We start from the raw sequence: 20,434 nt of genomic DNA on the forward strand, positions 1-20,434 counted from the left end.
CGAAGTTGAGTAGAATGTGGCAAGTGAGAACTTTCTGGAATGGTGGAAGTTTCTGGATCTCCCCTGGGTTGTTGGCTAATGCAGTGTATACATTTATTAAAAGTCATTGAATTGTATACAGAAGATCTTTGCATTTCACTGTGTGTAAATGTTTCTTTAATTAAAAAGATGTTTAGGTATTCAGTTGTAGATTCCTTTTCGATACACTAAAGGTCTGAATGGTTCTGGTGTTTCCCATTTAAGAAAAAAATGTTTTTATGTGTTGCAGAGTTACCTGCTAATTAGCTTTCCTAGTGCATTTTGATGGCTACCAACATTATATTATACTGTCAGAAGTCTTAAGTCAGCTCTGCATTTTGTCCTTTCATTAAAAGCTGTGTTAGTGCAGAGACCATTTCTTCCATCTTGTTAACCATTATGTCCATTCTCTGTAATGGCCAATTGATTGTTAATAAATTTCTCCTGGACTCCTGAAAAACAGGTAATTAGACTATTTTCCTTTCAAGGTCTGGCTTTCCTTATCTTTTGATCTGAGCATCCTGTTCTGAGGATTTCTGGCTATGGGGAACACACACACACATACGTAATCCCCTGCTAGAGGTTCAAATACTTTGTTTACCAGGCAGATAATTTGACAGAATAGTCACGGGGCACAGACCTGTGAGCGGAAGATGCTTGGGCTGCCTTCGTGGCTCTGCAGGTTGCAAGAATTGGAGGAGGGCCCATGATGGAGACAAAGCAGAGCTGTGGAAACTACACCAGACAGAAGCTGCACCCATTCTACACCTTCCTAAAAACAATCATCTGGAATGCTCTTCTTTACTGAGTTTCCAAATCAACTGGCAATATTTATGCTTAAAACTTGCAAGTGTGGTCATAAATTGGAAAGTACTTAATTTCAAGCCATGACAGCACTCTCAACAATAGCCAAATTATGGAAAGAGCCTAAATGTCCATCAACTGATGAATGGATAAAGAAATTGTGGTTTATATACACAATGGAGTAATACACGGCAATGAGAAAGAACGAAATATGGCCCTTTGTAGCAACGTGGATGGAACTGGAGAGTGTGATGCTAAGTGAAATAAGCCATACAGAGAAAGACAGATACCATATGGTTTCACTCTTATGTGGATCCTGAGAAACGTAACAGAAACCCATGGGGGAGGGGAAGGAAAAAAAAAAAGAGGTTAGAGTGGGAGAGAGCCAAAGCATAAGAGACTCTTAAAAACTGAGAACAAACTGAGGGTTGATGGGGGGTGGGAGGGAGGGCAGGGTGGGTGATGGGTATTGAGGAGGGCACCTTCTGGGATGAGCACTGGGTGTTGTATGGAAACCAATTTGACAATAAATTTCATATATTGAAAAAAAAAAAAGAAAAAAAAATTTCAAGCCATGACTTATAATAGTTTACATTCTTGGTGATCCATGCACGAACACGTTATTTTAAACGTTTTGTATTTGGCATACTTTAAAAATAAATGTAACAGCCCCATGAAGCTCTTTGACTCCTTTAGGGATACATTTCCATATTTTTCATAATGGATTGATTTAAAGGGAAATCACACAATAGGCAGCACCCTAGTGGCAGTGATTATGACAGCGGTGTGTTAAAATTAAAAGGTGAAAGGCCTCCCTGCCTGCCCTTCAATGAACTATGAACTCCTTCAACTTCTCCTTTCTCAGACCTTGAGACCACACAGCCCAGAACCCCACCTGCCTCCTGTACGTCTGAATGTGCTCCTCATCAGAAAGGCAGCCCTGAAAGGGTATGGGAAGGGGGGGGGGGTCTCTCTGCTGGGGGGCAAGTGGGCCCATGTGGCAATGGTACTGGCTGGCTCAGAGAAATGTGGAACTCCGGGATGCTATTTTTTGGTCATTGTAACCCCTGTGACTAGGACTTAGGGGAACACGGTGGCGGCGGTGGTGGCCATTTCTCTTCTTCTGCTTCCTGTAGTGCCTGCTGTCCTTGCTGTTCAGCTTGACATGGTAGACCCTGTGGAACTTAGTTTCAGAGAGCATGGCTTGTTCATGATCCAGTCGTAATGAAGCACAGTGGATGGAATTTCAGTAGGAAGAAGGGGTAAAACACGGCATGAATGAGATGCAAAAGTAAACTCTGAAACTGGAAAATCTCACATGTAGTTACCTACATGTAAGCCAATCAGAATCCCTAGATAGGTAAGGTATTGATGGCCTCAGTGACATCCCAGTTTGGAGGTATAGACATACATCTGTGAGCAAGCTGGTGGGGAAAACTGACCTTTAGTTTCCAGAGTCTGTGTAGTGAAAACTGGCAAAGCAGTATTTTACAGCATCGGTCCACGAATACACTAGAATGACTCTATAATTTCAAGTATATGACTATTTCTGGAAGAACAAAAGCGCTCTTCTAGGACCCTTCAATACTCATTATAAAACCTCTCCTTTTATCTTTTCCCTGATATGTCCCAGGCTTCACCAATGTGAAAGTCCCCAAAATACAGGTAATTGCTGGAGAAGAAAAAAGCACTGTAAAATTGAGAATGTATGCCTTCTAAGCCATTGATCTGAAGTTGCCAGCTATAAAATCTTGGCAAAATATTGCTTCTGCTAAGTTGTATATTTTATAATGGAGAAAAATCAAGAGAATACACAAATGTCTATTCGGCTCACCTAAAAAGACACCGTGGCTTTCCTCAGCTGCCGCTAAGGTGCTGGTCCTTCCGAGGAAGCTAAGGTTGCCTTGGGGTGAGGCCCTCACTTCATCTGATCACTAGCACGGCTCCCGCACCCTGCAGCGCCAGCTCCGCACTTGACCACACCATGGCCTCCGTCTCCTCTCGGAGCTTGCCTGCATCTACTTGGCCCTCATCCTGCACTACCCTGAGGTCCCAGAGGATAAGATCAATGCCTTCATTAAAGCAGCTGGTGTAAATGTTCGACCTTTCTGGCCGGGTTTGTTTGCGAAGGCCCTGGCCAACGTCCACATCCACATCGGGAGCCTCGCCTGCAATGTAGGGGCTGGTGGACCCGCCCGGGTGGCAGCCTGTGCTGCACCAGGGAGTGGTTACCCCCTTCACCACTGCTGTCCCCGCTGAGAAGAAAGTGCAGGCAAAGAAAGAGGAATCTGAGCAGTCTGATGATGACATGGGCTTTGGGCTTTTTGACTAAACCTCTTCCGTAACCTGTTCAATAAAAAGCTGGACTCTTAAAAATAAATTAAATAACTAAATAAACATCGAAAAGCTGAAATCTAAACAAACAAATAAATAAAGATACTATTAGCTTCTTTTTGGAAATTATGGCTTTTGTATATGTCATTATTAGGAGCTCTGATTTCTTTTAAAGTATTCCTGGAATAAGAATTACAGTTCAAGGGGCTGAACCTAAAACCAGTCGAGACTGGAGCTAATTATGTGGAGCCCAGTCTTCAGAGGTTACCCAAACCCTGTCCTGGGCTCTGTCCTGTGCTCCAGTCTGTCCTCTCCTGTCCCCGGCTAGGCTCTGCCTTAGGATGAATTGCCCTCCGTGGGTGTCTCAGAGCTCTCAGTACCAGCGCAACTGTTATTAATCCCACTGCCCATTCTTGATGTCATTTCCTGAATTTTGGATGAACCTTGACACCCAAGGACCTTTAGATTCCATCCCTGTCCAGTCCCTTCTCTGGAGTCAATGGACCAGGCTAACACACATCCCTGCAGAAATATCTGGACCAGGAAGGCTGAAAGCAATCACAGTTTTTCTTTATATAGAGCTTTACATGATTTATCAACTCAATTTTCTATACTTGTATATTGAGGGGAAAAAAAGAAAAAGAAAGGCCAAATTAGATACTTTTCTCCTAGAAAATTGAATGTGTATTATGCATGTGGACATATTTATTTATGATGTACATTCTTCCATTTACTGGACTTGTGGTAGCTTTCATATCTTTTTAAAGTGCCAGATAAGATATTTATATCTGCATCCCAAATGTCTAGCCTAGTGCTTGGTATATGGTAGATACTCAGTAAATGTTTGTTAAATCAAATTGAATTTTAAAATAGTGCAGAGATGGTTTATAGGAAGGAAGTGATCATACCAGATGTCTGAATGCAATAGAATCTTATCATTGGGCCATTAATTTGACTCTGAGCTTCCTAAATTCAGCACAGTATTCCCTTTGTAATAAATGGTCCTGGATTTAGTTTCTGACAGAAGAGCATATAAACCTTACTTTCAAAGTAAAAGAATATAAAATTTATCTTAGCAGGCCAAATATAAAGAAGTGGTAAAACATAGTGTCCAGTATCTTTGACTGTGTTTTTCTTTTCTACTTACATAAAAGAAGATGCAGAAATATTTTTAAAGTGAATAATTCTTATTTCCACACTCTCAATGGTAGAAGGCACAATACTACACCTCATTTCAATGATGGAATTCTCTGTAGACCAGAGATAATGCTGTCTAGGAATCCTCTATTTGTATTCCAATTTAATATAATAGGACTTGTATAATTTAAATGAATGGTTTCCTATTAAACTATCACTTTCAAATATTAGTATTCCTGGCAAGTTCCCAGTGCCAGTCAGTTCGCAATTCTCCAGCAAGTACCTGTAGCTCAGTTAGTCTTGGTTTCTAATTGACAGAAACAATCTCAACATGAGGAGGCACCACTGACAATCAGTGATGGGTGGATTAGGAGCCTGACTTGTGTCCTTACTTGGAGAGAAGCCAGTTCATTTCAGCACAAGATTGAGACCCAAGGTGGGTGCCTGGGTGGCTCAGTCTATTGAAGAAGCCACTCTAGATTTTGACTCAGGTTATGATCCCAGGGTCGTTGTGGGATCAAGCCCTGTGTCAGGCTGAGCATGAACATACTTGAGATTCTCTCTCTCTCTCCCTGTGCCCCTCTTGCCTGCTTGTGTATGCACACTCTTTCTCTCTCTCTCTAAAAAAAAAAAAGATGGAGACACAAGGGAGCTTTCATGGGGAAGCTAATGGAAAACAAGTCAGTGGCCCTTCTCTGCACTTAGAATATAAATTAGAATGTAAATACTTGAACATATGTTTTCTACTGTTTGTTTTTTAGAAAATTTATTATGGAATATTTCTAAATTCCTTAAAGATTTCTTTTCAGAAAACATCAAATAGGAAAGAATGAAAGGGAAGTTTCATTGTATTTCAAGTCAGACAAAAAAATTCCTGGATTATTCCTTCACGACCTACTAAAATTTTGTTGGTGGATCTCCATAGCGTAAAGAGGAAGTACAAATTCTTTGCATGCTCCTTTCACTCCAATTCTATTCTTGCTGTCTCTGTCTCCCTTTACCCATCCTCCCCGTTCTATCTAGCTGCTCACATTCCCTGTGAAGCACACACATCTCATCCCAGCAGTCTGTGCTCCATGGTGGCCTGTTCAGCCTTTGGCATACCTGTGCTTTCTAGTCTCCACGTGTTTTCTCACCTAATGACTTCTTTCTCTCCTTCCCATTCTCACCTGTCAATGGCCTGCCAAAGACTTCAAGTTCAACACCCCTATGTTTATAGTAGCATTATTTACAGTAGCCAAATTACAGAAGTAGCCCAAGTGTTCATCGATAGAGGAATGGATAAAGAAGATGTGATATATATATATAAATGTGTGTGTGTGTGTGTGTGTGTGTGTGTGTGTGTGTAGGAATGTTATTCAGCCATAAAAAATTATGCAGTCTTGCCATTTACAATGACATGGAGAGAACTAGAGAAAAACACCATATGATTTCTCTCTTACGTGGAATTTAAGAAACAAGTGAACAAAGGCAAAAAAAGAGAGAGAGAAAGTGAGAGGCAGAGAGAGAGAGAGAGAGAGAGAGAGACAAACCAGAAACAGGCTCTTAACTATAGAGAACAAACTGATGGTTACCAGAGGGGAGGTAGGTAGGTAGGGGATGGATGAAATAGTTGATGGGGATTAAGGAGTGCACTTGTCATGATGAGCACTGGGTGATGTATGGAATTGTTGAATCAGTATACTGTGCACCTGAAACTAATACAACCCTGTATGTTAACTATACTGGAATTAAAATAAAATTTTAAAAAAGATACTTAAAAAAAGACTTCCAGTCATAATTTATATAGTTCCTCCTTGAATCCTCTTAGTAGAGTAAATCTTTGCATTTGATTTATCCTTCTATAGTGTCTTTACCACCACATTATTTCTTTAGGTGTATATTCCTGTTCTACACACAAGATTGTAAATTCCCAGAGAACACAGTATTTTAATCAGCTTTTATTCTACCTAGTCCAATTCCTTGCTCATAATAGATTCTCTGAAAATATTTATTGAGGTGAGTTTATTTGAAGAGTTTTGACAAAAACTACCTTTCCTCATTCAGCATTTCTAATTTTGAATTGCACAAAATATATCATAATGAAAAATTATGAACACTAAGCACCCTGCTCAGGAGTTCATTAACAGATATGTCTTTCTATTCTGAAAGTTTCCTGTAGAAATTGAGTCAAAGAAATCTATGAATTGCGTAGTTAGGATTCTTGAGAGGACTCGAAGATTTTACCCTTCCCAAAATACACAAACACATACCTTTTTCCCTTTTGGGTCATGTTCCAATATTTGTATCAGCTTGTTGTGAGTGAACTTTTACATGGATTCTTGGATTACTTTTCTTTCCTGGAAATCCACGTGGCCTCTCTTCCTCCTCAGACTTTAGGAGGTCTAGCAGGACCAGGGTTGGTTTGAAGGAAAAGGATGCAAAGGCTTCAATAGAATGATTTCATTCCTTGAATATGTTTTTTGTATGTATCACACTGGTAGGCCTTACAGACCAAATCAGGACATGTGTATAGAGGAGTATATTCTTGTCTTGGACATGGGGAGTATAGTTGATTCTTGGCTCATATAAGTAAATTAAATAATTAAAATAATTAATAACAATCAGTTAATAATAATTTTAATAACTAAATGATTGTATTTATTATAATTTATTTTACATAACAAATAATAAAATTGATTTGGTAGTAAATAATTAGTAAATTGAATGAGTAAATTAAAAAAGTAACACTGACTCTTATTTTTATAAGGTTTAATACCCAACAAAAATGCATTAGTGAAGCCGATAGGTGGGTTAGGCAGTCTTCCTAATAACTGTAAATTCACTCTGACTCCAAGACAGTAATATGTGTTTTGGACATAGGCTGACTTGAGTTTGAGTCCTGGTTCACTGACTAGCCATGTGACCTTGGGCAACGTAACAGCTTCTGAGCTTCAGTATTCTGATCTATAAAATAAGAATATTGACACATATCTTTGGAGATTATTCATATGCTTCTATTTCACAGCTTTTAGAAAGACATTCTTAAATGCTTTCATATAAAATTTAAAATCACTTTATCCAGTAAAAACATCCTACCTGCTGGTTTCTAATAAAAACTGGATTCAACTTATGTATAAGAAAACTCGGTGTGTGTGTGTGTGTGTGTGTGTGTGTGTGTGTGTACATGATATTAAATCTGTCCATCCAAGAAAAAAATTATATCTTTCAATTGGTTCCCATCAAGAAGATTTTCATTTTTTTAATAGAATTCCTGTCTTTCTTGCTAAATGTGTTCCTTAACATTTTCTTGTGTTTTTCCATTTTTTTCCAGTTGACAATAAAACATATTCTGATTTATATTTTCAAGTGCATATTCTGAATAGAGAAAAGCTATTGATTTTGGTACATTTATCTTGTATCCCAGCATCTTACCAATGTTTCATATTAATTCTATCAGTTACTTTATACTGGAATATCTTATATTTTCTGATCCTATCAGAAAAAGTAGCAATTTTATATTTTCTTTTTTCTAAACATTTGTATAGATTATTTAATTTTCATGATTTATTACATTCACTACTAGAACCTCTAAGACAATGTGAAATAAAAAGGGAATAGTGGCCATTGCTTTCAGATCTCTGATTTCAAATGAGATAAAGATAATATTGAGTTAAAATTGAAGATAATATATTCTCTTGTTTTTGCTAATTTTCTTCTCTTGCTATTTTACACAGTAGTTTCATTAGGATTAAATGCTAATTTTTTTTTCAAATGCATCCTTAACATTTGAAAGATGTGACCCATGAATTTCCTTCCTTGAATTTGTAGATATTGTGGATTTTGGTGGCAGACTTTTGGTTGCTTACTCAAGAGCCATTCCTCCTTCTCCCTTTTTATCTTGTTAATAGAACTCTGACTTATACCTTAACCTAAACTATACCTTAACTTATACCTTGAGGAAAAGGGTGGCCTCTCCCATTCCTAGAGATGGTTAGTGTTACCCCTGAGGTAATTGGCATAATTGACATCCCATTTCCTTTTGCCAGAGCTTACTCTAAATCCAGGCCAATGGCATAGTCTAATCAATGAGACTAAAGAAGAATCCTTTTATGATTAAAAAACAAAAAACAAAAAACAGATCTTCTGGAGAAAAAGCTTTTATACTCCTGCCTTCATTCCTGCTTGGCCTGTTGTGTGAAGACATGATTCTGGGAGCTGCAGCAGCCCTATTACCACCGTGAGGAAGTGGAGAATAAAGACCATGAAGAGTCCGTGTTCTAAGGATGGCAGAAGAGAAGGTTAGAAAACAGCTTGGCAGAGATTCTGGGCAACTGAACCAATGTAGCTGCTGATTGTGTGACTTCTTGTTCTGTATGAAAATGCTCTATTTGTTCAAAATCCCAAATCCTGTATGACCTGGTCCCTGGCTTCCTCTCGTCCTACAGCTTTTCCTTGTCACACTGTGCTCCAGCCTCACTGGGTTTCTTGCTGTTATAAAACACAGCAAGAATAGTCTCAACTCAGAACATTTGCTCTCACTTTTCCTTCTGCCTTGCTAAGCTGCCCAAGGTATTTGTGGTGCTCCCTGACTCTATTCAGGTTTCTGCTTGCTTGTTGCTTCAACAGAGTATTTACAAGACGTTTCCCATCATGTTCTGGTTCCTTAGCCAGTTTTATTTTTCTTCAGGAATCTTTTCCATATGAAAACACATTATGTATGTATTTTATTTACTGTCTTTCCCCAATATAATCAAAGTTTCATGAAGGCAAACACTGTATGGCTTGATTTATTGTTGTATCTGAAGTACTTGGAAAAATAACTTGTATACAGTAAGGCAATCAGTGCGTAGTTGTTGAATAAATGAAAATATGTTTATTATGAAGTTATCCTTTTCCTCTACCTGCCCTCTTCGTGAGATCACTTGAATTGCTTTTACTTTTCTAGTTTTCTCTATCTCAAGGTACACCAGTGTTCCTCCCTTTAACAGTTCTAGGGTTTACTGAGCTAGTTTGGTAATCTTCATTGGACCCTATATTAGACTTTCTCTTGCAGTGTATCTCTTCATCTTTTCAATTTCAAGGTTCTTTATTAAGCTTTTTTCTCCTTTCCTTTCTTTTTTTTTTTAAACAAATTCTCAGCCAGCTTATCTTTACCCTTTTTTTGTAGAGGGCAAAGTCCATTGCTCACCACTGTTTCCTCTTCTCTTTATACTCAATATCAATGTCCTTCAGCTCAAGACCACAAGGAATACACCTGTAGTTGAGCAAGTTGAATTTATTTGTGATGATGAGGCAGCTAATACCGTTAGAAACCATGGGGAGCTTTAGAGGATGTTGGAAAGAATCTACAGAATTTGCGTTTAGGTTTAGGGATTTGGAGGATGGTTTAAGGAAGTAGATTGGATACTGCAAAGAGCAGGTATAGTTCTATGATTGGGCATCTTAATAACTCTTATCCTCAAGGAGGGTGGATGTGAGTGAGGCTGTAGCTGTAATTGGTAAAGTAGCCCCCATCATTGGTATTAGCTAGGAAAGGAATATGTCTGCTAATTTCTGGTTTGGACAGTGCTCATATTTTGTTCTGAGTTTGTATATGATTACAGAGTGGCCTTGTTTTTGACATGACCTTCAGGGAGAGGGGCCTTGTCTGACGCTCAGGTGGTGTGAGATTGTTGATGTTCAAATGGAGAATGCCAAGGGGTGCCTGGGTGGCTCAGTCGGTTAAGCATCCGACTTCGGCTCAGGTCACGATCTTGCGGTCCGTGAGTTCGAGCCCCGTGTCGGGCTCTGTGCTGACAGCTCAGAGCCTGGAGCCTGTTTCCGATTCTGTGTCTCCCTCTCTCTCTGACCCTCCCCCGTTCATGCTTTGTCTCTCTCTGTCTCAAAAATAAATAAACGTTAAAAAAAATTTAAAAAAAAATGGAGAATGCCAAGATGTGGCTCTGAGCTACCAGATACCAGGGGCTGCTTTCCTCTTTCTGTTACCGCATCTTTATATGTCTGTACTCTTTCATTTGTTATTCACTTAAATTGATTTAAGTATTTTTCTCCTGTAAAGAACATAGATGGTATAGTACCTGAATTTTGCTGTTCTCCAATTGTCTTCCTTTTACTTTGACAAATAAATGGTATAAGATTTTGAATTTCATTCTTTCCTTTTAGTAGATATCAAATACTATTCCACTGACTTCTAGGGTCTATAGTTGAAAATAGTCACATGACACTTTTATATTATCTCCTTTGTAGACAGTTTATTCTTTCTGCTTGGAACATTGTAAGATATACCGTATTTTTGAAGGTTAAGAAATTTTCACCAGAATTTGTCTGATCTCTTTTCTCTTGTTTTCTTTTCATACTTAAACTAAAAAATTGTATTACATTATTTGTTTAATTATGGTGATTCTTACAACTGTTTCTTTTTCTCCTTCCAGAACTCTTATTTTTTTATGTTAAATCTTCTGTATCTGCTCTCTAAGTCTCTTATCTTTTTGTGCATGTGTGTGTGATATATGTGTATGTATATAAATAGTGTGTGTGTGTGTGTGTGTGTGTGTGTGTATTAGTAATTTTTTAAACCTTTGTGATTGTTTTCAGTTGATCTGAATCCTAATTCAGTTTCAGTTGATCTGGGTCCTAATTTGGGTCTCAAACAACCATATTCTCCTTACATTCATATACTAGATGTCTAATTAGAAAATCATCTTTATTAGCTGTAGAACATCTTTGTGGTGTTGTTGAATCCTTTTAGTGCTTTTTGTTTTTTTATTAAAGTTTTCTGCCTTTTCCAGGAACTCTGTTTCACTGGGTATCTATTCGTGTTTTGGCCACTGAACTCCCTTAAATGTGTGTGTGAGTGTGTGTGTGTGTCTGTGTGTGTGTGTCTGTGTGTCTGTGTGTGGTTGTGCTCTTTTTTGTCTGCTCATTGTCCAGATATCCCAAGTACTGGTTTTATATAAATAAAGAAAAGGAAAATGTTGAAGCAGGTTGGCCATTCCTCCTTCCTAGAAGGAGCTTTCTTGTTCCCCACATCCTCAGTCTCCTTGAAATCTCACTGCTTCAGAGGTTGGGGGCACTCAGCTCACTGGTTCAGCTACTTCTTACTTTTAGGAAGGCCAGGGTGATGTGACCCTCATGTGGGGAGCTGATTTCACTCTTCCCCTAGGGCTCTACAGGTCTCTGTGGGCCACATTTATGCTTCTTACTGTTGGTCTCTGCTTGAGAGTGGGGATGTGGTACTGTACCGGCCATGTCCATAGACCTTAGAACAGCCCAAGGCCTTCCTCACTGCCTACAGACCCAGAAACTATAGGCTCTGGAGAAGCTGCCATATTGGAGTAGAGGGTAAGGGAGCTGCACTTTAATTTCCATGTTCCCATAATTCTCTGTGTAATATCCTTCAGAGCACAATCCTATCTTTCTAGCTACTCTATTTGGTCGTCAAGTCTACAAGACATAAAGTAAAACTTCTCACAGTTTTTTTATGCGTTTTGTTAAGATTTTTTTCAATTGATTTTATTTATTTACTTATGTATTCAACAATGTTTATTGGGTACTTTGGCCACCAGACCTCTGTGTATTGAGGCTACAGCAGTGAACAAGACAGGCAAATCTGTGCTCCCATGGAGTTATACTCCTGGTAACTTCACACCCAGTGCAAATGTTCTGCTTTAGCCAAGGCCAACTTGCACATTAGGGGACTAGTACATATTTTTGGTTGATCTGTGAGACCACATCAGATCATTTCAGAAAGCACCCCAGTTTTAACTAGAGCAAAATTGCCTTGTCTTAATGTTTGCTGTGATTTTTAAAGTTCCATTTGGGTTAAAAATATTTCTACGTGTGGAGAAAAGAACACTGTTTATGAAAATACAAAGATATAGGAGGACTCCTTAATGGAGAAATTGAAGAAATGGATGCTGCGAAACTTGCTGTTGTTTCCTGCTGGGATACGATTAAAGGTGGAAAAAAGGAGAAATAGGAAGTGTCTGAATAACTTGTAAGAGGCAGTCGTGTGAACACAACTGCTGGAAAAGCATTTAACTAAATTAAATGTATCAGTGGGAACTATCTACAGCCTGTTTCATCATGAACCATCACTAATTTGTAAGGGAACTGAATATGATGGGAACTTTGAAAGTGCTATCCCGGATAAGAATTTAAAGGAAATTCCATGTGGCTGTATTCAGAAATCTTGGAGTTCATTATCTCATATTCAGGGTTGGCTGCAGCACATTTACTGGAGTAAGAAATTAGAGATATTCTACAATTATTGCAATTAATATCTTCAAAAAATCAAGAAAGGATAAGAATTTTTTCAAGTGATTGAAAACTTGGATTTTCACAGTTAGTGTTAGAGAAAGTTAGACTTGTAAATTTGCAAATCTGCATCCAGAGGAGAGAAAATAAACACGTTCCTTTGGTGTCCAGTTGCTATAGAAAGGCCATCTGCCCACAGATGTTCATCAGGTAGGGGAACTAGAATGTATCTGAGTATTTGTAAGTTGCCACAAGAGCACCATATATTTAAGAATAAAATGCCTTTCTTCTACCTTTTTAAAGCTACAGATTGAATTTGTACTTCAATCACATCGAGATTCCTTTTTGACAAGTCAAGTAACTGTAATGGATTTTCTCCCATTCAGTCACAAGACTTCTCCCTGCCAGGTTACATTACAATAAAATGGTTAATCTCCCCACCCACTAATCTGTTTCTTACCTCAAACGGTAAGAAAATTACTGTTTGTAATTTGACGTAAGAAAATTAAATACTATTTATCAGTGTAAAATAGTGGAACAAAATCATTACTAAATCCTTTGGAGTTTATTAAAATAGCTTTGTAAAGATATTTTTGAATTTAAAAAGCTAATAATCCTCAACTCACATTTTCAACCTGTCCATCTCTTGCTTTCATGAGAATAACCCCAGCCAGAGTGTATTATGGGTTTAAATATGAATGTTAGGAAAAAATATATTTTTCAGCAGTATGAATGTCACTTACAGATGGTGAAAAATGTTTCATTTCTTACCTCTTTTATTGACAATTTGAAACTGTTTAGAATATTAACATGGCTAATGATATTTTTTTCATTTTTTGGTTCCCTAAATATTTAGAAATATTAATCTCTATGGATTTTCTTCAGTATTTCTAAAACCATATATGTCCTAAGAGAACTTTCTGCTACAAGATGTCTAATGTTGGCTGTCAACCTCAGTACAATTACAGATACATTTTTTCCTGAATCAAATACTGAGGAGGAAGGGGGTATTATTTTATTAGAGCCAGTGAGTTTTTTTCTTTTTGCTTATAAAAGTGTTTTTTGTTTTTGTTTTCTGAGGGGGGTAGGAGTAAACCAAAATTGGAAGACAAGAAGTAGTTTTAAGTTTTTAAGATTTGTTTATATTGTTATTACCACTTTAGTCAAAGTTTCATGAATGGCTACTTTTGATTTTATGTGAGAATAAACTGATATTGATGAGAAAGATTTATTAGGAAAATTGAAGATTCTTTTAAGGGTCATATTGTCCTCAGAATATATTGAGAATAGTTCAAGAAAACTTTTTTCCTAATTTTTAAAAATTACATCTAGCTCTATGTAAAATAGAATAGAACATTAGGAAATTAACCCAGAGAGCTAGTATGTTTAGGCCAAGAAGACAGAAATCGGTTTAATTCTTGAGCACAGGCTAATCTAGCTGGCCAACCTAGACCATGCATCATGTACAAAGTAGATCTCAGGAGTATGTTGAGTGAATTTTTCAAATAATTTCTCTATGGTTATTAATTTACCTGTGCCTAGTGGATACAGGAAAAACATCAACTGACCCTTGTTTGGTGCAATGTACATTTGTAGTCTTTTTTCTCAGTTTTTGAACCAGTTCTAAGAGGAAGGTACAGACGTTTACCACCTCAACAACTGAGGCTTCTGGTTGATATGCAGCTTGTCCAAGACGAGGAGTGGCCATTTGATTTCCAGAGTCTCATTCCTTAACCCAAGTGCTTATACTGCCCCCCACGCTTTCCACCCCAGCTTTGCGCTGCCCTTTCTCTTAGTGTTCTGTGGATATACACATAACGCTCATTTTCACCCCTGCCAATACAGGGCCTGGGAAGGGAAATCATGTCTGTTCAGATGTGCAGAAATACAGATTAGAGAGTTCTTGAGTTCATGATGGAATTGTCATTGAGTTTGCAAGGCATCCACTCAGAAAACTGGAATATTGTCCAAATTAAATCATGTCTCTACCTTCTCTTTTGTCTACCCGAGCTTCATTTTTTGTTTGTTTTTAATTGAAGTATAGTTGCCCCATTATGTTACATTGTTTCTGGTGTGTAACATACTGATTTGACAACTCTATATATTATGCTGTGCTCACCTCAAGTGTGGCCAGAATCTGTCACCATACAATGCCATTATGATACCATTGACTATATTCCCTGTGCTATGTGTTTCATCCTCACGACTTACTCATTCCATAACCAGAAGCCTGTATCCCTGTCTCCCCTTCACGCGTTTTGCCCATCCCCTCATGCCCTTCCCCTCTGGCAACTGTCAGTATTTATGGGTTTGTTTCTGCCTTTTGTTTATTTTATTTTATTTTTTATATTACACATATAAGTGAAATCATATAGTATTTGCCTTTCTCTGTCTGACTTTTTCCCCCTAGCATAATACCCTCTAGGTCCACCCATGTTGTTGCAAACGGCAAGACCTCATTCTTTTTTATGGCGGGTAATATTCCTTTGTATATATATAACATATCTTCTTTATCCATTCACCTATCAGTGGATACTTAGGTTGCTTCTGTAGCTTGACTATTATAAATAATGCTGCAGTAAGCAAAGGGGTGCATATGTCTTTAAGAATTAGTGTTTTTGTTTTCTGTGAGTAAACAGTATTATAAATCCCATGGAATTACTGGATCATATCCTTCTATTTTTAATATTTTGAGAAACCTTCATAGTGTTTTCCACAGTGGCTGCACCGATTTGCATTCCCACCAACAGTGTGTGAGGGTTCCTTTTACTCCACATCCTCACCAACACTTGTTATTTCTCGTCTCTGATTCTAGCTATTCTGACAGGTGTAACGTGATATGTCCTTGCTGTTTGGATTTGCATTTCCTTGATGATTATCAGTGTTGGGCATCTTTTTATGTCTGTTGGCCATCTCTATGTCTTCTAGATACCAAATGTTTTCACTCATATGTGGATCCTGAGAAACTTAACAGAAGACCATGGGGAGGGGAAGGGGGGAAAAAAGTTACAGAGAGGAAAGGAGACAAACCATAAGAGAGAGACTCTTAATTACTGAGAACAAACTGAGGGTTGATGGAGGTGGGGGGAGAGGGGAAAGTGGGCGATGGGCATTGAGGGGGCACCTGTTGGGATGAGCAATGGGTGTTGTATGGAAACCAATTTGACAATAAATTTTATATATATATATATATATATATATATATATATATATATATATATATATATATATTTATTCAGGTCCTCTGCCCATTTTTTAATCAGATTATTTGTTTTTTTGGTGTTGAGTGAGTTGTAAAAGTTCTTTATATATTTTGGAATTAACCCCTTATTGGATGTATCATTTAAAGTATCTTCTCCTGGGACACCTAGGTGGCTCAGTTGGCTGAGCATCTGACTTCAGCTCAGGTCATGATCTCACAAGTCCTGAATTTGAGCCCTGTGTTGAGCTCTCTGCTGTCAGCACAGAACCCCCTTTGGTTCCTGTCTCTCTTTCTCTGTGCCCCTCCCCAGCTCCTGCTTTCTCTATCTCAAAAGTAAATAAAAACATTAAAAAAAACCCTTCTCCCATTGAGTAGGGTTGCTTTGTTGTTTTCTTGATGGTTTCTTTCACTATGCAAAAGTTTCTTATTTTGGTGTAATCCCAATAGTTTATTTTTGCTTTGTTTCCTCTGCCTGAAGAGACATATCTGGAAAAGGCTGATGTCAAAGAGATTACTGTGTAGATTTTCTTATAAGAGTTTTATGGTTTCAGGTATCTCATGTAAGTCTAATCTGTTTTGACTTTGTGTAGGGTATAAGAAAGTGGCTCAGTTTCATTCTTTTACATGTAGCTGTCCAGGAGACTTTTCCCCATTGTATAAGCTTGCCTCCCTTGTCATACATTAATTGACCATATAAGAGTGAGTTTACTTCTGGTTGAGCTTCAATTTTTGAACCTTCTTATTTAGTTACTAGTTCGTAATTTTACTAATTTTCTATAATGTTCATTGAAAAGTCTCATGTTGTTCAAATGGGACCCTTAAATTTCCTAATAGTTACTGAGTTTATAAATAAAGAGGATCATCTGTGTATTCTGAAATTTGCTAGTATCTTCTTCCTCTTCTTCTTGTCTTCTCCTCCTCTTCCTCTTCCTCCTCCACTCTTTCTTCTTTTTCTTTGCTAGGAAGAGAGCCTGTCAAATGAGTTGAGGTCTGAGCACATTTACGGATTCTAGAATTTTAAAAGTATGGGTGAGAATCTGTCTAATGCAATCGTCTCATTTTAGAGGTTAGGAAAGTAAAGATCAAAAGAATTATCCAAGATCAGACAGCCAGTTTGTATCACAGATCAAATCTAGGGCTCTATTTATCTTAATACAACCTTACTTGATGAGGGATTATATCTAAATGCATTAAGCTCTCATTAAATTCTGCATTTATGCATCAGTGATTCCTTGAACACGATACGTTTCAGGTACTTTGCTTGCAGGGCTGGCTTCATGGCTGTGTGACTTGTGTGGCTGCCCAGGGCCCTGTACTTACTTAATGCTCTGCAGTTGCAATTTTGAGATTCTTAATAATTTTGGGGGGGAGGGGGAAGAGTGCAAGGTGGGGAGGGGCAGAGAGAGGGGGACAGAGGATCTGGAGCAGACTCAGTGCTGACAGGCTGACAGCAGTGAGCCCAATGTGGGGCTGGAAATCACGAACCACAAGATCATGACCTGAGCTGAAGTCGGAAGCTGGACCAACTGAGCCACCCAGGCGCCCCTCTTAATAATCTAACAAGGGGCCCACATTTTCATTTTGCACTGGGTGTGGCAAATTTTGTAGCTGGTCCTGCCTGCTAGACATTGGTGACACAGAAATAAACATTCAGTTTATTTATTTATTTATTTATTTATTTATATTCATATTTTTATTTATTTATTTATTTAGAGGAGCTCACGGTCTAATGAGGAGCTGGACACATAGAAGCACTAGGACTGGAGACGAGGGAGTAAATTAACTTTGCCCAGAAGGAGAAAGGGAATTCCAGGAGAAATCAAAGGAGCCAAAGGGATATAGAAATAAGCCAGTGTTGCAGTGACCAGTTGTAGTGAGTGCGGTAGGTAAAGTAGTGGAGTTGGGAAAATGTGTCAAGAGAGAAGAGAGCCTGGAGGACAGAAAGCTGAAAGTTACTACAGTTGTGTCTATCTGGCAACAGTGAGGGGTGAGCAAGTTCAACAGCCATGGGACTGGGAAGTTTGGAGTTTGAATGTGTAGGGTTGATGAGAAGTTGGGAGAATGTGCAGAAGGGAGGGTCAGGATGACCCCAAGCATTCCTGTCCTACTGGCAGGGTAGGTAGAAATGCTGTTAACCTAGAGAGGAAGAGAGGGGGTTGCAGGAAATTGAATATATCCGTGCTTGTATAAATTTACTATCACCTACTTCACCACAGTGTTCAATGTTTCTGTGAATTCCCAAACTGCAGTGACTTCCACACATTGTCTACCTTCTTCAAACCTTCTAGGCTTTTCTGTCTCATCCTTCCACTCTACCCTCCACTCTCACACACTGCATACTTTTACCAAGTGAGAAAACAGAAGCCACCAAATCCCCCACGTCCCCACCGTCTATCACTGTATTTTCCCCTTTCTACTCCGAGCCCACCTTTTCAAGGGCAGCTTGTCTACTCTTGATCCCATAGCTTCTGGTTTCTTAGATGGGATTTTTGTTCCTCTCAAATTCTCTGCCTTTCTATTATATCATTCCTCTTAATGATAAATATGCCTTTTTATCTACCATTTAAAAGCCACAATATCCTGTGTTCTACCTTATAAGAATATGTTTAAGATATTCTTATAAAAACCTGTCTCTATGTATTTTGACACTTATCTTCACTTTCTTCCAGTTTACTGTTCAACCCACATGGTATGGTTTCCACACCTGGAATTCCATTGAAATGGCTCTTGCATATGGCTTTCTTATTGCTAAGTCTAACATTCACCTTTCATTCTTCATTCGCTGCACTCAGCCATTTTCCTTGAACCCCTCATTTTATTAACTTCCATACTCCTCTTTTTCATTTTCTCTCCTTACACCATCTCTACATGCAATGTCTGTGCGTTATCACATGGCAAGGATGAGTCCCAGAGGCAGCCTTTTCTCTTACTCTGTCTCTTGTCACCTGCTATTCTCTCTTACCATGCCCTCTACAACCTAAGTTCATTTCCCTGGGCCAGTCTTCCTTCAGTGCTCTTGATCCTTGCTGCCACTTGCCCACTTCCTCACTGGCCTCCCTAATGTAAGAACTCTGAAGTGTAGCCCTTGAGCCCTCCCTCCCCCGCCTTGCCTCCCATGTCAGTGTCTTTGGCCATTTTTCCATCTCTGGCACCTGTTCCCATCCAGTTGCTTGGGACAGAAACCCGAGCACCTCACGCTCTCCCTCGTCTCTCATACCTGCTCCATCATCAAATCTTATAGGTTCTATTTCCAGACAGCTCTTGAATGTATTTGCTTTTCTCTGTTGCCATGACCACTAGCCTGTGATGAGCCACCACCCCTTGCTAGGCCACTGCTGTCATCTGCTAAATAGACTGCTCCAAGGCCTCTTATTCTCCATTTGGCAGCTATGGTGTTCTTTCAAAGGATGGCTCAGATCGGATTCTGACAGGCCCTGGTATTAATTCTGCCAACACCTTCCTACTCCAATTAAGATGAGAAGCCCAGTCTATAGCTGAGACTGTCTGACCCCTGCCTTCCCCTCTAGCCTGATGCCCTGCTGTCCTGACCTCCCTCTGCCTGCTTTGCTGCAGCCACACTGGCCTTTTTGCTGTCCTGACACTTCCCATGCTCTTTCTACCCAGAGCCTTCCCACCTGCTACTCCTCCTAGCAAACTGGGTAGGTTCCCCTACTCTTTGTTTTTAGGAATCGGTGTCATGTCACTTTTTCTAGCAAAGCCTCTCATTTCCTAACTTAAATCTCCTCCAACAGTTACAACCCTTATTTTTGTCCTTCATGGCATTTTCATAACTTCGGCTACGTATTTATTTAGTGTGTTGCATGTACCTCCAAGACCACGAGAAACCCACGTGCCCAGGGGACCGTCTGTTTTCTCACTGCTATATCGCTACCACTCACAGAGTCCTTGCGATAGAGTAGGTCTCGGTCAGTATATACTTGTAGAATGGATGAATGAACGAATGAGGAGAAGTTTGGGGATGAAGAGAGAATGTTTTCCTTGTGTTTCTAAGACCTTGCTTCTCTGACTTGAGGAACCCATGGTTGTCTCTTACAGCGAAGCAATCAGTGTTTGTGTACTAACATTAAGTTGCTAACAAAGCCGGGTAGGCGTTTGTTCAGTTTGGTCATTTCTCACTTGTCAATAAAGTGGTTTTGAGTTTGTGAAAAGTATGTGGTTCTGTCATTTTTCAGCTTTATGCATTAGTGTTTTGGTTTGGCTTTTGGCTTGTGAAATTAGTGCTGAACACCCTGAAGAGGAAAGAACCTCCTTCTCCCCCGTAGTACTTCCGTTCTATGAAATAGTCTGAGTCTTCTTGCATCCTTTATGTAACAGACTTTTATGAAAATGTTCATATATGGCATGTCACAAAAGGGGTCTTTTTTAAGTTACGTTCAAAAACGTGACACTAACAGAACAATATGTGGATACAGAAAGGCTCTGTTTTATTCTTTTTGCCACATTTCTCTTCATTTAAAAAGAAACACTGTACTTTGTTATCAACTTGGGGGTATATTTTTAGCTAAAAAATGTGCTACTCTGAACATGAATGTTGATCAGGAAATTGTAAATTAGAGTTTTGAGGAATGATGGTGCTATCTGGGTTTAAAACCGTAATCAGAAGAAGAATCACTTCCCTTTCGTTGGTAGGATGTCATTGGCTAAGTGATGTTCACATTCTGTCGTAGCTGTAACAGCTTG

The 20,434-nt window shown here is 38.9% G+C and overlaps 1 protein-coding gene and 1 pseudogene across 1 annotated transcript in view; both read left to right on the forward strand.

Moving 5' to 3' along the window:
* NKAIN3 (sodium/potassium transporting ATPase interacting 3) overlaps positions 1 to 20,434 on the forward strand; it is a 606,086-nt gene that overhangs the window by 35,922 nt on the left and 549,730 nt on the right. The gene's annotated exons all lie outside the window — the stretch shown is intronic.
* LOC109250211 (60S acidic ribosomal protein P1-like) lies at positions 2,803 to 3,800 on the forward strand (annotated as a pseudogene).

This window comes from Panthera pardus, unplaced genomic scaffold (assembly GCF_024362965.1).
Source record: "Panthera pardus isolate Hobbes unplaced genomic scaffold, ASM2436296v1 HiC_scaffold_7, whole genome shotgun sequence".
Taxonomy (NCBI): domain Eukaryota; kingdom Metazoa; phylum Chordata; class Mammalia; order Carnivora; family Felidae; genus Panthera; species Panthera pardus.